Source organism: Drosophila miranda, chromosome 4 (genome assembly GCF_003369915.1).
Source record: "Drosophila miranda strain MSH22 chromosome 4, D.miranda_PacBio2.1, whole genome shotgun sequence".
NCBI lineage: Eukaryota > Metazoa > Arthropoda > Insecta > Diptera > Drosophilidae > Drosophila > Drosophila miranda.
The window spans coordinates 20,671,922-20,684,280 of record NC_046677.1 but is presented as its reverse complement, the minus strand read 5'-3'; positions in this window follow the sequence as shown (position 1 = coordinate 20,684,280).

The following is a 12,359-nucleotide window of genomic DNA, read 5'->3' as shown; positions in this document are numbered from 1 at the left end:
GCAAAAAACCGAAGAGCCCAGAAATCCCCAAACACAAAACAGAATCAAGAGGAAAGCAGACGAAAAACTATCTTTCATTGGTCGTGGGGGTGGGGGGGGCACACACACCCTTTAGCCGTCAGACCGACCACAATTAATAACTATTTCAATGTGTGTGTGTATGTGTGTGTGTGTGTGTCTGGCAGAAATCTTGACTGGAGCAGCAAAAGGAAAAGCCCTATAAATCCTTGAGCATTTAATTCGAACAATAAGAAAAATAATTACGAGTGCTGAGCACGTGAGTCGAGAGCACTTGAGGGCACCCTGCCCTGCCTGACAAGGACGGGGGGGTGGCCGGATAAGCCGTGAAAAAATTACACCAACTCCCGAGCTCTGAATCTCTGACTGACGGACTGCTTCGTACAACTGACAGTCAGCCGGAAACGGCTACAAAGTGTGAGTGTGTGTGTGTGTGTGTGTGTGTGTGTGTGTGTGTGTGTGTGTGTGTGCGTGTGTGGTATAGCTGTATGTGTAAGTGGGTTTACTTGTCAGGCAGTTAATCTAACCCATCAAGAGTCCGCCATCCCACCATCCCACCATCCGGGATCCAACCAGCTATCCAGATATTCCAGTCAGCGGAAAGCGCCGTACACCAGGTGCAATTAAGAATTTTGCACGGAAGCCGAGTCAAGTCAACAGGAGGGTGGTGGGGGGTGGAGTGGGGGTGTGGGGGGTACTCTGTGCTATCTTCCTGCCCACCTGCCACCTGCCCCATGCTCCACCCACGGCTTGTGCTCGTTTACTATTCATTCTAGCGTGCCATTAAGATTTGTTGTTTGAATACATTTACCATTTGTTAGTGCAGCGCACACGGAGTGTATCTGTATCTGTAGGTGTATCTTTAGCTGTGCCACACTGTCTCTGCCCTCAGCTGTAGCTCTATCTGTGGGTGGGTGTGCGGGTGGGTGTGCGTGTTCTCGTTCTGCACTCACAGCAATTATTTACTTGCGCTTAAAGCTAAAAGGCTTTAATTGCGCGATTATTTGTCTTCTTCATTAAGCGAAACACGCAAATCTCAAAGGCAAAGGCACAGGCAAAGGGAAAAGGAAAAGGCTTTCGGAATTAAATGAGTGATGGAAAGGAATGCTGGAACACCACAGCCCCACAGTGGGTGCCATAAGTTGGCAGGCATTCACTCAAAGGAAAAGGGCTGACACTGGGGGCAGGGCAGGGCAAATGAGATTTAACTGGGGGGAAGAAGGAGGTTATAAATGGCAAGGGGATTACCTTGTCGAGAGAGCGTGAGCAAAATAAGAGATGTAGACAAATTTATGGAAAGAAGGGGGGTTTTTTTTTAATGATTTAATAAAGAAAATATCTGTATCTCTGCCTTATATCCTACTCTTTGAACTCTTTTAATCGGCTTTGGCCAGAGCTCTTTGGCTTGCCTCGATCTCCATTCAAGTGCCTGGGCCCCAACCACTGTGCCACTGCGCTGAGCTTGCACCCACTCGCAGACATGCCACAAAAGCAAAAGCACACATTCAGCGAAAGTTTCTAAATTATTACAAAACAAGCAGTCAACAACAAGAACAATTTGTGCCAGGAGTATCTTGAGGGGGGGGGCAGGCGTCTGTGCTAAATATATCGACAACAACTAGAGCGACGACGACGATGACGATGAGGACAATTAAAAGCATACCTTTAGCAGCAGTCAGGAGGGTGGTGGGTGGAGGGAGGAGGGAGAGGGGAGCGGGGACACCACCGCCAAGCTGGTTCCTCCATAATTGACGAGGCCAGCCAGGACACAGACACGGAGCCCTACAAAGTGAAAACAACGCGCGAAAATGTTGCAACGTTTTAGTTTTAATTTCTCTGGGAGGACACTCCCTGGCACCACGAAAGGAATTTAACCTTAGCACCAAGTGTTTTATTATGTAGTTTCAGTTGTTGGAATGTGTTGGGGATGCCATGCCGCACGTGTGCCGCACGGCCTCTCCCGTCTCTCCTCTGTCTTTCTCCGTATTACTTCGTGCGCGAAATTAAGCCAAAGTTGAAGTTTTCGGAATGAGTTGCGGGACGGAGGATGGAGGAGGCAGCCAAACGGAAGCAAACAGCCAGGCCAGCAGCGGCAAAAAGAAAAGTTGCTTCCTCTCCACATGGAGGCGGCACGGCGGCAATCAAAGCGCTGAGTCAGTTAGTCAGACATATTGGATCGTACCCTGGGCGGGGGGTGTGTGGGGGGGGCTGAGATAAGGAGGAGCCCCACGACCCCCATGAACCTTTCGACCTCTTGCCAATTGCATGATAGCCGCCGCCGCCGCCGCTGAGACAATGTAAGCGGACTTCTGTTAAAGACACCTTTTCGCTTTTCGGAAGAACGAACTTATGTGCGTGACTAACGGTATTTAAAGCCGCCGCGCCGGAAGCAGTTCCAATTTAAGTTGCAGCCATGGGCTAGGCCAGGCCAGGCCAGGCCAGGTCAGGTCAGGACGGGGTCGGAGCTGGCTCTGGCTCTGGCCTGAACACTGGAATTGGGCTGGGCCAAAGGGCTGCTTGCATTCATTAAGCTGACTCAACCAGGAGATTGGGGAAAGTCGAAAGATACTCGAATTCCAATGCCCATCAGGAGTGCAAGCCAAAGTTCATTCGATTCGGATGAGAAAAGAAATCGAAATGGGGAATTCCATCTCGAAGGAACTCTGGCATTTATAAGGTGCAGTCAAGGCACGCACCGGTGAGGCGCTTGCTGCATCGAAATAATCCCAAAAATATGCGTCAGGGAAAAGAAAACAGATAATAATAAACCGAATCCCACCAGGGAACTACAATAAGCAGCTGGTGGCACTTTTACAGTACTCCAGACATGAACTTTGAACATACTGTTCATATCTCTCCCACCACATATCCTCCCCCTTCCCTGATTATGTGCAAATACCGTAAATCCCTTTAATTGTTCGCTCTTTGCACTGCCCACTGTAGATAAGCATTGCTATGCTTACGTGCGGCAGCGACCGTTCTTTCGTTCTTCTTTCTATCCAGCCTTCTTCGTTTCGTTTCTACAGCTAAAGCATTGCATTTCGTTGCTCTCCCGCGCTCGCGCTCTGTCTCTTATCTATCATGTTCATTCGTGCTCGGCTTAGCAGCAGATGCTCTTCTTCTTCGGTCCGACAGCTCTTGCATTTTAGTCTTGCGCGCCGATCGGCATACAAACAACAGACCTGCTCGTGCTTTCGCTTTCGCTTAACATAAATGTACACATACATATGTACATATGTACTACATATATACGACTATGTTGAAGCTTCTTTAGACAAAGCTTGTGAAAAAGCTCATTAGCTGTTCAGCGCTCATTTACTATTATGAATTGCAGTAAATTGTTAAATTTACGTGTGGTGTAGCTGAGGGAGAGGGAAAATAATAAGAAGGATCACCAATGTTAGCAAAGAGACCTTATTCTGATATACAGTGCCGCTCAACTGAATAGGTTCAACAATTTTCAAAAATCAAACCGCTAATTTTTTTTTTGCATAGATTGATTTATTGTTAATATAGCAAGAAAGTTTGTGGTTTCCAGGACACGTTTTTAAAGGCTATTTATTAATTTTTTCAAAAACATTACAAAAAATGCCTCTTTAGATTAATATAAAAATAATATTTAGTAGCAAATACTATATAGGAGTGGTATATTTTGTAATAATTTTATATACCATTCGGAGTGAAAAAGATATTTATTAAAGATGCATGGGCTAAGGATGTTTCGTAATGCTCTCCAAAGCACTCGACTAAAACTAAATTTCGGTTTTGATTCCAGATGAAAATGTGCTGGAGATGCCTCCTACCGGCAAGAAGGAATACGGCGAATGGAATACACTATTGGAATAGTGGGAAAATGTAAACAGGTAATTCGAAAATGATTACAATTCGAAGCTTAGTTGCTGGTTAAATCTCAAGAAAAAGAATGTACGATTTTTATTTTTTTTATTTAATGCCAGGTTTTTCCTACGACCCAACAACGACTCGTTTAATTTCTGATTTAAACGTAGCGTCATTTAACCTTTTTTCCAATAAATTTTACCTTTGTATTCTTGGACTTACTCGTACATATATATTGTATATCGATACGTTTTGCCATCCCTAAGCGGAGAATCATTCAGTCTGTGGCCCTCGCACCGTAGACATTCCTCTCCTTGTTGAGGCCTCCTTGTTGCCCCCCTCCGTTTTTTTTTTCCTTTTGGCTGAAACTAATTTAAGTGCAAGTCAGGAATGGAGGGGCTCGAAGGAGTGCTAGCCGCCACATCATTAAGTCGAAGACGAAGGCATTTTATTTGTTGAAAATTTCATTGAAGATGCGCTCGCCTCGCCCCGCCCCGCCCTGCCCCACCCCGCCTTGTGGCGAAATTAAAACTGCTGGTTAAGGAGATGCAAAGATGGCAAAGCAAAATGCAACCGCTTGTGCGAGAAACTTTATCCTCCTTTTTCGGGGGCTCTTTTTGTGGGCACAATCATTATACGCCCAACTTTGATTGGGGCTGACTCACTGGGGGGTTATTAAGCCTCCATGCCAACCCCCCTCTTACCACCCCCCTCTCTGTATATATCATTCTTTAGGCATCGCTCTACCTCTCTCTCGGTAGACAACTATTTACACAGGCTGTCGCGCAGCAAAGTTTTGTGCATGCGGGAGTCCTGGGGATCTGGCAACTGGGATCTGGGATCAGACACACAGACACACAAAATTCGACATTCGGCAACTTTTAACGCACCCGCATGCATTTTCCACTTGCCTCAAATTGTTGCAAATAAAACGTAGCCCCCCCCCCCCCATTCCCCCTCCACGTGCCACAACCCTTAATTCCCAAAACTCCTCTCGCACTGAATCAGCTCGTAATTTCTTTAATAGTTGTTCATCATCGGTGGGAAACGGGGCGCAAAAAGTGTGGATGTGGTCTGGCCTGGAGGGGTGGGGGGAGGGGGGGGGGGGTGTGCACCCCCCTAAGTGGTTGTTAGCATGCATTTTGGATCGGTGGATCGGTGGGTGTGGCATAGGTAAAAATACTTGTGTTAATTTATAGGCCCCACAGTCGTTTCGAAATTTGCATTTGCCACCCCACCACCACACCACCTCCTCCCCCCCTCCTCCCCCTCAAACTTTCTGTGTGCGTTTGTATCTGTGTGCGGCTTGTATCTGTGTGAGTGCTGCAGCAGACTGCGTTTGCTTGTTAAGCGTAGATTTGTCAATTAGGCTCGACCCAAAAAAAAGGACCTGTGATGGCAGGACACACAGCAAAAAACAGGGTAGTCTATAGGGTAACGTATTAATTTTTGGGGCTCCCATAAAAAATGAAAAAGAAATGGGAAAATATGATGGTCTAGAGAGGGTCTAGATCGTTTGGGTTTATATTCTTAAAAAACAAACGAAGGCTTCGTTTGAAAAAATGTAAAAAAAAAGCTATTGGTGTGGGACAGTGATCAGGATGGATTTTGTATACGTTAAGGTTTAGTTTCTTCGGTTTTGAGCATCAATTTTGGATGGAATTTTCCAACTGTTTGAGTTCCACGCTTGTCTTTCCATTCGTTTCGATGGTGGGATCCAACGATGACGTTTGTGCTCAAAAAAACAAGTCCTAGAGGGAGAAGGAGGCTAGTGGAAAGAGATATCATTAGAAAATTGCAAGCTTTTCGCCTACAGCCTCCCCAATCCGTATACCTTAAAGAAGAAACTCTTAGGGATCCTTCCACCAAGACCACCGAGTGGTCCATAAGTGCATGTCTATAAACTCTTCTTCCAAACGAAGAAACAGAGCTAATGGAGTGATCTGATAGGATATCTGATAGAACCAAGCCAAATAATTCCTTATATATACGAATTAAGTTAGGAACAGGGCCACAAGAACATTACTTGAACCATGTTTTAACGACCAATTAAATCGAATTTTATAAGTTTACAAATTTCTGCAGAGAGTTCGGAGTGGCATGCAGCATTTGGGGTAAAGGGGAATGCCAAACCAAATGCGGAATGCATGGTACAGGGAAATGGTGATATCCCTGAGCTGGAGCTGAAACTGGAGACCATCGAAATCCTTCCGTTTCGCTCTTTGCGGGCATCTAATCAACCAAATTTAGTGCCATTCGAGAGCCGGCGGGTGCGTGCGGCATGTAAAGGAGCATTTTTGCAAGTATCAATGACAGACAGGCAGACAGGCAGCAACAGCGCTGCGGGTGTCATCAATTTGCGTTTGTTCCGGCCCCCGGCCCCCGGCCCCTGGCCCCCCGCCCACCGGCCACCGGCGGCCCACTTTTTGTCACTGATTTGCGCTGATTTTGCAGCCGCTGCCAGGGCGCATGTAGGGCACGTGGAGGAGGGCGGGAGTGCTGGGAAAAAACCATCAAATCCATCAACGGGTTGAAATTGCAACATTCAACAAAGGGCGCTCCCCCCCTCCCACTCCAACACCCACAAAAAATGGGAAAAACGAAGCCAAAGGACAACATGCTGATGCTTCAATGCTGATGTGGGGATGTGTCCTGATGGAGATGATTTGGGGAAGATGGGCGCGAGGAGGAGGGGGCATGCTGATGACGCCACCACCCGTCGAGGCTGCTGCGTGACACGAATCCCGGGGCAGGCCAAGGCGTGTCCAAAGTAGATGCCGCTTAAAAATTTAAATTGTATTTGCGGAAGCTTGGAATTTCAGGAGTTCGGATTTGGAACTGGCTGGAACACGATGAGTCGGCAGGTGGTGCACACTAAATCATAGGCGAAGTGTGCCCCCAAGGGGGGCGGGGAGTGGCACCATGGGATACCCTCGAGACATTCTCTCAGGTAAGGTATTGGGTTTGCAAAAAGGGGAATTTTGGGGATTGGGAGGGTAAAAGATTTTTTGGAATTAAAGGAGAAATTAAAAGGAAAGTTGGAGAGGGATTAAAAATGGTGGAAACTCATCTTGGTACATATCTATGGTATATATGTATCTTCTGGTACAGCCATTGTATTGAAATGTGTACGAAAATCATATGAAAGGTCTTACGATATTATTTTTGATCCATTAAATGCATTTAATCATGGTCTTTGAATTTTTAAAAATAATTTTTGGGTTAAATGGTAAATTCCAAGTATGAGGATATGATCTACTCATTCAGACCTACAACGCAATTTTTGTTTCTTGCCAAAAACAAAGTCACTGTTGCACAGCGTAATCTCTGAATCCCAACCTTGGCATAGAAATCGCAGAAAGGGAATTGGGCTATTGTGTATCATATTCAGCTCAAAATACACCTCCTATCCCGTGGAAAACGTTGCCCAATAACTAATCCACTCTCTGGCTACCGAGCAAGACCGCACCCCGTGCCTCATCCCAGTCTTTAACGAGCCACAAGCGACACTCTCATTCCGCCTTTGGTTCACATGTAAAAAATTGCACATAAAAATTGCAAAAGCCGTTGCGAGACCCGGGCAGAGTGGAGGAGGAGCGGGCGCTGGGCTGCTGGGCTGCTGGGCTCAGAGTCAGTCGAAAATTCAATCGTAGATTCTGGTTTTCGGCTTGCCATCATGAGGATAACCGACCCCAACCGAACCGAATCCGACACGGGCACACCTGCTGATGAGTAAATCTTAAGTGCAATAAAGAAGGAGACGCAACAAAATCCAAAGTACGTGCAGCTGAACCCAATCCAGACCCGGGAAAGAGAACCCGCCTCCCGGAGTGGGTTTGGGTATCGGCCTGGGCTGGGCTGGGCGAACACTTACTTAGTGGGATTTCGGTCGTGTTCAAAGTTTGCCATTCTTTTAAGTAGTACATGGTACATCTTTACATATACATCGTACATCGTACATACGAGTGCATATACATATATCTCTGTTTCGAGTACATAAGGGAGTTTTTACCTCTGGGTGGGGTGGGGTGGGGTGGGGTTTGGGTTTTGTTTTGCTCCACTTTAACGTTAAATCGTAAATTTTGCAAAAATGAAAACTTTGAAGCGCCTACGTGACGCACTGAAGCAGATTTCTCAGTGCCTCTCTCTCTCTCCCGCTTCTCTCTTCTCCGTTCCCCACTTCTCTCTGCTCCTTTCTCCTTTCCCTGTTCGCTCAGGTAGGAAAGTAGTTCGCTGGATTCCCGGTGCAAAAGTTACGCAAAACTCAGTCGCAAGTGTTAAGTGCGTTTGGGTTTAGCCAGGCTCCCAGCCCCCGTCCCCTGTCCCCCCCCCTCCAGCTAGTTAGCCCCAGAGTCGGTGCCGCAGCTGAACTTTGGGTTTGGCAAGAAAATTGCAAAGCTATTGCATGGAAGAAGTTGCCATAACAATGACCCGAGGAGTTTCCCCAACTGTTTAAAAGGTTTCTGGCCCAAGTTTTGCAACCCCACTCCTCCCTCCCTCCCTCCCTCCCCAGGCAGCGCAAAAGGTCAAACGGCTTTCAACGCGAACCCAAAAACAGTTGTTTGATCGTGGTCCAGTTCTGTGAGCTCAAATATTAGATTTCGTTGGTAAAAATATTTCATAATTCACAGGAAAAGGAGTACAGGGGAAGTCCTGGGGGGGACTTGGGAAGGGACATTTTCTAAGAATTTTCTACTATATTTTTTTAAAGGTATGTCCTGAATAAAAGGCTATGGGCCCCAGAATATTTGTTGATTTGCTTAAACCCCCATTTTTCCCTTAATCACAGTCTTCACTGTGTTTCCTCTCTACAGCCCTCGTTCGGATATCACATCCTCATACGCCATGTGGTCCATTTGAGGCCGCAGATGAAGACGAGTCATAAAATGAAACAAAGTCGGGTATTAAATATTTACCTTCCCTCTACCGCTCTCTCTCTCTTACTCACTCTCTCTCTCCTGTCTCTCTCTTAACTTTTATGAGGATTGTTAAATTTTGCAAATTAAATTCCGGATATTACCAAAGACAGTGCCTGACCTCCACCCCAGCCCCCCTCCGTCATAATGCTCCACGAAAGTCCAACAAAAGCATTTTTGCATATATTTACTTGAATAAAAACCATTTTAACGATTTACGGCGCAACATTTTCATGCATTTCATGTGTGTGTGTGTTTGTTAGTATCTGTGTGAGCTTAAGTAAAGATGCGTGCGGGTGTGTGTGTGTGTGTGTGTGTGTGTGTGTTTGGGAGCATGAAAGGCCCTTGACCAAGTAACCATAAAGCATGAAGCATGCTGCAAATAAGTAAGGCTAGACAGTCTTACCAGCCATACAGGGCAAGGGGGGGGGGAGTGGAGCGGGCGGGAGGGAGGTAGTAGATGAGATGATGGTCAGGATGGATCTGTGTGTGCCACATAAGCTCAGAGCCTGGCCTCGTCTACTCATGTGCCTGCCTCGTCCTTCCTGCCTCGAGTTTCATGTTTCGTTACGTTTGCGTTTTGAGTGGGCGGGGAGGGGGAGGGGTGCGGGGGGCAGGGGGCATGGCGAGGCTGTCGCTTGTAGCAGGAAACATGAAATTTTAATAATGTTTATAATGCCAAAAGGATTTGTTAGTCGACGCTGCACACTGAACTGCATATGTACACAGGCGAGGGTTGCCAGGAAAGTATCGAAGGTTTTTAGGGGTAAGGAAAAGTACTAGTATTTATTCTAGATATTCCTAGGCTTTACTAGGTAAATTACTAGTAAATATTCTGTGACTAGAGCCTTCAAAAGGTCTATATAATTTTAAAAGATATTTAAAACGAAGGGTGCTACGAATTTGGTGTGTTTCAAAGACAGAGACCATGGCATTCTAGGGTGCATATATATATTCCTGATCCGCAGGAAGAGTCCCATCCATATGAGACTGTAAACTTTGTACTTTCCAAATTTCTTATCCCTAAATTGTGTTCTGTTGGATCCACCCTCTTAGCCGCACAAGTGTGTCGTCGTCTGTGTGCCTGTGTGTTTACTTGAACGTACATTGCCATTAAGCGTGGTCGATGCTGGTCTCTCCACCACTTGCCAAGCCCCAGCCCTAGCCCCAGACCCAGCCCCAGACCCTACCCCTACCCCAGACCCGACTCCAGAGCCAGCAATGACATATTGCGCTGCACAAATCCGCAAACAAACTTTATATGAGTGCCAAAGGATAAGAACAAACAGCACTGCACTGGCAGCAGCGTCATTGACATATATATGTCCACATATACAGATACATAAAGAGTATATGTATATATGTATATGTATGTACCTACGGCCAGTCCAATGATGACGATGACAAGTTGAGTCGTCACAAGTCCAGTTCCGCTCCGCTCCGACCTGAACCTGTACTGGCACCGAGGAGCAGGCTAAGCAAACATCGAAGCCACTTGTCAAACTGTCCATCCCCCCCCCGCCCCCCCGCGCGCCACCCTCCAGTGTCCGGTGCAAAAGTCAACAGCCAAAGACGACTGCCTACGACTGGATGAGTCCTGTGGCGTTCACTGTTTTTCCTGCACTTCCACTTCCACTTTTGATATTGAAAGCGAACAGCGGTCTACCTCCCCCTCCTCCCCCTCCCCCACCCTCACCGTTCAATGAACCGCATGATATTAATGCCGACCTGGTCCCAAGCCAAACATTTGACCGTGTTATTAACTGCTGAGTCTGGCCCCCCCATCGCCCCCCCCAAAATATTATTAAAGCCTCGCTGGGCAGCCCAAGAGATGCAAATCTTCCTGGCTTTCTGTGCTTATTGAAATTTCCTTTTACGACATTCGATATAAAATTTAATTAGGCAATTGCCTGGAAAGCACATGGGCTATCCCCCCATCGATTAGGGGGGGGGGGGTTAAGTGTTTATGAAATATCTTCATTTTATGCCACATCTCAGGAAAGCCTGGATAAAGGGATGTACTCTAGGGAAATTCCTATTGTTAAGTCTTTAATCCCAGTCCCTACTTTCTTATAGAAGAACCTTTATAATATATATCCCCTTACCCTCAGAAACCATTGACAGCCCTCGAAATGCGCCTAAGTCTGATGTCACGGCGCCTTCGTTGGCCCTTTATTTGCGTGCATAAATTTGCACTCTTATCTTTTTATCGGATCAGACGAAAGCTTTAAAGTGTTGCTGCCAGCCACCCAGCCACCCACCACCCATTCATATTTTTGCGACGACTGTCTCTTGCCCATCCCCATCCCCTTTCCGCTGGGCCGGGCCAAAACAAAGCAATTTCCTATCTATCAGATTAAACTATAAATTTTATAAAGTTGACTGCATATTCACGGCAATCGAAACGTAACGAATTTAAATGGCCAAACAACGAGCAAGAGGGACAAAAAGTCAAGAGGCCAAAAGACCGACCGGAATGGTTAGACATGGGCCAAGGGGAGAGCGGAGGTGTGGAGGAGTGGAGGAGTGGTGGAATGGCACTGGCAATGGGGCAATCGAAATGAAGCCCGAAGCGATTTCAAAAACTCAATGGCTTGAATTTTATGAGTTTTGGCGCTCGTCGCCAGCTTCCAGCCACCCAGCGACCCGGAGCTACCTCCCTCCCTCCCCCCAGAGTGTCCGATACGGAATCCTACGCTTCCTCCGGTTGCGAACCCAATTTTTGGTTATTAGTTTTTCCACAGAAGGTTGTAGCGCCCTGCCTGCCCCTTGCCTCCCCCCCTTTATACCGTGTAGTCGTGGATTTTGAGGGAGTGTTGTATTTGATTAGAGTTTTGTTGCGGAAAAGCCTCTGTTTTGGGTGTCCTGAAAATTCTTGAAAAAGGTGTTTATTCCGCAAACTAAAAATCTACAAGAAGTGCAGGCTATAAATAGGGCTATAAATATTTAAAAAATCGGGAAAAATATTCAGTAATTTATTCTCAGACATGAAAGATCCTATGTCATGCCTTTCTACCAAAATTTCCCTCTGCAGTAGCTCCAAATTTCCTTTAAGTATTTTTTACTCCCCTCTGATATTTTTCCCATCCAAATACCGGGTATCCCCAAGTCGTGGCTTTGCCCTTGTTGTTTTTTTTTTTGCCATTCTTGGTCTCTGCTTTTCATCTGCCTTGGGTTTTTTTTGGCCCTGTGACCCCGGCTGTATTGTGCCCGTTGCTCCTGTGGCCATGCCGCGACATTATCGACTTTTTGGTAGTTGATGCCGCGAGCTCTTCATTTGCCACCGATGCGTGCGGCTATACGAACACGAATGTGTGTGTGGGTTTGGGGCAAGGGTGCCACGTGGCCTGGCAATAACCATAACCGGGAGGGGTGGGGGAGGGGAGACCTTCAGAGATATTAACTTCTTTCCTTTCCTACTTGCCTATTTTTTTGTTGTGGTATGAAGGGGCTTGGTGGCAGGGGGGGCGAGGGGGGGTTCTTTAAACAGCACTGCTAATTATCACCCCAAAGAAAAACTCATTTCCTTTCAGCATTTCGGTTCGCTTTTCCATTAACAAAAGTTAAACATTTATTGTTGTTGCTGTT